Here is a 5,751-nt window from a genome sequence, read left to right on the forward strand (position 1 = left end):
TCAAAGGAAGGTTGCAAAGTAGGTGCGGCTGTGTTTGAAAATAATTTTACATCTAGTATGAGGTTACCAGATAATGCATCAATTTTTTACTGCTGAAGCTATAGATTTAGCATTGTCATACATAGAACAGCATACCCATGATAAATTTGTGATATTTTCTGACTCGCTTTCTGTTTTAATATCCATTTAAAATAATCTGACAATATCATGATAAAGAAACTTCTTTTAGAATTTCACTTGAAATAAAATCTGTTAAATTACATGTATATTGGATTCCAAGTCATGTAGGTATACGAGGAAATGAAAAAGTAGATGCTTTAGCTAAACAATCATTAAATTTTCAAAAAACTGACTTATTGTTACCTGCTTGTGATTTTAGAACGGCTATAAATAAACTCGTTTCATCTGAATGGAAAGCAAATTGGGACAATGCCGTCTTTAATAAACTTCATGATATAAACCCATCTCTTGATGTGTCACCATCTCTGTCTTTGTCAAACCGCCATGATCAAACAGTTCTTCTTCGATGCCGAATTGGACACACTAAAGTTACCCACTCTTATCTCCTCACGAATGACAATGCCCCTTTCTGTGTAGCTTGCAATGAAAATTTTACTGTCAAGCATTTTCTTCTGGAATGTCATGATTTTTCACAGGCCCGTAATAGATTTTATAATGTAAATTCACTCAAAGAACTCTTTAATACAATTCCATCAAAAAACATCATCGATTATTTGAAAGAGATAAACTTGTATTCAAAGATCTAATTGGCTCTTTTTTGTTGTCATTTGCAGAGTTTTACATAATATTTTAAGCCTATTATAGCATTCGGCACGATATGGCCATTTATGTGTTGACGTGCCGTAAAATCCAAACAAACAAAAAAAACAACAAGAATGATAACTCTTCCCTATATAATTTTGGAGTTATTGCCCTTTGTTCTTTTTCATACTATTTTGTCCGGAGCTTATCTCAAAAAGTATTTGGGGTATCAACTTGAAACTTCATAGATGGATGGATCTCATTGAGGAGGAGTGCAGCACACAAGAGTATATTCTTACTATTTTTTATAATAAAAATGGATTTAGCAGGTGCGCTTTGACGTAATATCCTACCATTGTTTAATGTAAGGACATATTTGCACACAAAAGAATATATTAATTACAAAAAAAGATATACAGGTTAGTAGTTCCACGAATATCCCTTGTTAATCATTATTCTAGTTCAGCGTTTTCTTTTTAAATTTAACTTAATTATACTAAATTAATATTTTTATAATAAGCTCATGTGAGGGTTGCGTTCATTGAACGCCGCCTTTCCTTGTTGATCTTGTTTATCTTATTTTAGTTCTTGTTTTAGATCTTGTTTTATCATATAAAGTAGAGAAAATAAGAATTCCGTAAAGAAAGTCAAAATTGAAAATGTTGCAGACTGTTCATAGATTGTACTATCAAGTGCAAAGTACCGTTCACGCCTCTAGCACCGACTTAAGCAGCATTCAACATTTAAATATGAAATGGCAAAATTTTGAATTAATAAACATCCGCAGATGTGTTCATCGAGAATTTCCGTAAATAAACGGTTTTATGATCCAATGTAATTTCGCAAAAAAATCTCGGGACACTGTCCTATATTCGGACAGCACTATATTTTATTTGTGTCGATTCTGTCAGATATATTTTGTTGTTGTTTTTCTATTAATATGCATTTCAGATTGCATGACGTGTGGTAACAAATGATACGGTAAAAATACACACACTTAACTGCATAGACAAATTCATGAAATCAAAATTGTCTTTTTATTTCGTGTAGGACTGTATATAATATATCATTTTACTTTTTTTTACCTTTTCAGTTGTAGCAGCCTTTTTGTTTGCCCTGACCCTTTTCTTTAATTGAACTTTTTTTCTGTTGCTGTATTTCGTCACTTGTAACAGAGTATGGCTTTTTAGCTCACCAGAGCCGAAGGCTTAGGGTGAGCTATTAGTATCAAAAGGGGATGCTCCGGCGTCCGTCGTCATGCGTCAACAATCGTCTTCTTCTCTGAAACTACTAAGCAGATTTACTTCAAATTTTGTCTGTAGCATCCTTGTGACAGTCACATTTGAATTTGCTCATGTCATTCCAATTGACCCCTTTTAGGGGTCACCCAGCAGAGCTAAAAATAAAAAACCTTTAAACATCTTCTACAGAACTAATGGATGGATGATCACCAAACTTTGTCTGTAGCATTCTTAGGTAGTCTTTTATCAAGTTTGCTCATATTAATTTGATTGGCCCCTTTTAGGGGTCTCTAGGGCTAAAAATAGAAAAACCTTTTAACATCTTCTTCTACAGAACTAATGGATGGATGATCACCAAACTTTGTCTGTAGCATTGTTGGGTAGTCTTTTATCAAGTTTGCTCATATGAATTTGATTGGCCCCTTTTAGGGGCCGCCAAAGCTAAAAATAGAAAAACCTTTAAACGTCTATTTCTAAAGTACTAATTGATGGATGGTCACCAAACTTTGTCTGTAGCATTCTTAGGTAGTCTTTTATCAAGTCTGCTAATATTATTTTGATTGGCCACTTTAAGGGGTCTCTACTGCTAAAAATAGAAATACCGTTAAATGTCTATTTCTAGAGAACTAATTGATGGATGATCACCAAACTTTGTCTGTAGCATTCTTGGGTAGTCTTTTATCAAGTTTGCCCATATGAATTTGATTGCCCTATTTTTAGGGGCCGCTTAAGCATAAAATAGAAATATCTTTAAATGTCTATTTCTACAGAACTAATGGATGGATGATCACCAAAATTTGTCTGAAGCATTGCTGGGTAGTCTTTTATCAAGTTTGCTCATATTATTTTGATTAGCCCCTTTTAGGGGCCGCTAAAATTAAAAATAGTTATACAGTTAAACGTCTATTGCTACAGAATTAATTGATGGATGATCACCAAACTTTGTCTGTAGCATTGCTGGGTACTCTTTTATTAAGTTTGCTTATATTAATTTGATTAGCCCCTTTTAGAGGCAAATAAAGGTAAAAATAGAAAAAACCTTCGAACATCATTTCCTACTGAAATAATTGATAGATGATCACCAAACTTTGTAGCATTCTTAGGTAGTCTTTTATCAAGATTGCTCATATTAATTTGATTAGCCCCGTTTAAGCTGAAGCTTAAATACCCCAGGTCATAGTATTTCTTCAAATAATTGTTTAAACATATTCTATGCTCAAATTTAATATTATAATATATTGACATTCCAACACTGAAAAGCAGTTGTTTTTGGTGAGCGACTCAGGGCCATCATGGCCCTCTTGTGTCTTTTACTGATCTTTAAGGTCATTTCAAGTAAGGAAGTATAAAGACCCTTTCAATGGCATCTGCCGTGCTGGGACTTGTAGATCAATCAACCTCCCATCAAACTAATATCGTTATTGTCAACGTCATGAAACGGTTGTTGTTGGTAAGATCGCCGGAGCTTATTAGCTCAAACACCTGTACCGGATCACTTAAATCCAATACAGGAAGCGCCGAAAAAGCCAGATTTCAATGTTAACATAAGTATAATGTTTAAATAATGTAATCATATAGTCAGAACATAAATAGTATATCAACATGATTGGTATATGAGTGTTATGTTTTTGGGTTTTTATCTCTTGAAAGTAAAATAAATATAAACTGCAGCAAAACAATTACGAGTTGGCTGCGACCTTAATTATTATTTGCACTGCTATGCTATTAGGTAAGAGTTTAAATTCCAGTCTTAAATTGTTACTGCAATTTACATAATAAACGAAATGTTTACTCAACTGAAGCTATATCATGTACAACAGGTTGTAAAAAATATACATGCACTGCAACTCGGACTTGAATCCGTCATATACTATGTAAACATTTTGAGCACCGATATATTCAGTCAAATGTTCACTGAGCCTACCAATTGTTTACCGAATGCATTTGACTATCAAATACCGTTTCAAATGGAATATCAGTTGGTAGGCAGCGGATGGTACAGCGTCTTTGTTAAGAAGGCAAATGCCACACAATGCAAATCCATTTTTAATATTTCTCGTGGTTAGTGTAGCCTCCCATGCTTAACTAAAATGAGCAGGAAAAAACCACTTATTAACAACATACAATTGGCGTTCACTCATTTAGTTTGAACGTTATAAGCTTTGCAGTGGCACAAACGCCGCCCTATCAAGTGGTTGCAGAAAATGGGTGCAATCAGGGATAAAGAGAGTAAAGTGATGTCAATCTCAATAGAACCGAGCCTGCAACATTTTTCAATTTTGCATTTAGAGATTCTTATTTTCTCTATTTTATCATCAATTGCTGTTTAATTATGACCAACGACTTAAGTGACGAATGACGTCAAAAATTAAGAGCTGTGGTCGTGTAGGGCCACAATACTTCATGAAAACCTCGCTTAACCATTTGTCCTAAATATCATCCATAATCCACCCTTTTTCCTGAATGTCAAAACTGCACCAACAGGTCCGTCGGTGGTCTTAAACTCATGGATTGGCTTAACAGTTCCCATTTAGTACGCGGGGACCTGGTATTTCCTGTTCCGTTTATGCGTGCCATAACTGTCAAGTAACTTGATTTCTGACTTGGCTTGCTAACGACGGATTTGATGCCTTTCTCTGCATCTACTTTGACTGTGAATGTTAAATCCCTTCTCATGACAGTTTCAAATTGCAAGTTCGGAAGATCACCAAAGTACTGTCTCGTTCAACATTAGAGTTTTTACGGAGCTCAGCCCGTCCGGTTTTCTGACGGCAATTTCTGGTTGGCGCCTATTGACCCATTCCCACCAGTCTTTACCCGCTGTAATAAAGATGTTATACTATTTGTGCTTTTGCTAGTTAAAGAATGTTACTTCTGAGAAGATTTTGTTCTACTTAAACCTTTACCCATATGCGCTGCTATTTTAATGGACTGAACCATCTTGTTCTCGATTTCAAGTGATATTGCTGTACTGTACAATCTTTTTACATCAAATCACCCGGAAATACGGTCGCCGATCGTGTTTCGTGGTATGCCGTATTGTTTCGACGCGCGCCTGATTGATACACCTGCTTGCACTGCTTCAACTGCTTATTCAAGGTCTTCTAGTTTATAATACATTGTTTACCTCCATTCATTGAACGCAGCCTTGTTTTTCTTTAAATACGCATGTATTCCATATAACATTTTTGCGTACTTGTAATATTGATAATGAATGCTTTGAAACTTAACAAAAGTAATTATAATAAATGTAATACACTAATATAAATGTGTGGAAAAAAATAATATATTAATCACTATTCTATTAACCTTTTTACTAACAACACTTAAAGCTCTGACTTTCAGATACATTTATGCGCCTGTTCAAGAACGACATTTTCAAGTTAAAATGCTTTATATGCAGACTTTTCGTCATGATTGAATTCCAGAAGTTCATTTCTTTTCCCTCAGGAAATAAAAGTCTAAAATTTGATCTAGGTATATTGTTTCTACTTCTGTTAAATTAATTTACAATCTTTATTATGGAATGGCACTGGAAGTGTCACATTGAAGGTTCCATGATAACCGCCGTATGAACACATCTGCGGATGTTTCTAAATTCAAAATTTTAGTATTTCATGTTAAAATGTTGAATTCTGCTTAAGCCGGTGCTAGGGGGCGTGGACGGTAACTTGCACTTTCCAGTACTGTCCATGAACAGGCTCAATCAAACCGAGCCTGTAACATTTTCAATTTTGCCGTGTTGGGC

The sequence above is a fragment of the Ruditapes philippinarum genome, unplaced genomic scaffold (assembly GCF_026571515.1).
Source record: "Ruditapes philippinarum isolate M1 unplaced genomic scaffold, ASM2657151v2 ctg2049_1_1_1_1, whole genome shotgun sequence".
In the NCBI taxonomy this organism is placed as follows: domain Eukaryota; kingdom Metazoa; phylum Mollusca; class Bivalvia; order Venerida; family Veneridae; genus Ruditapes; species Ruditapes philippinarum.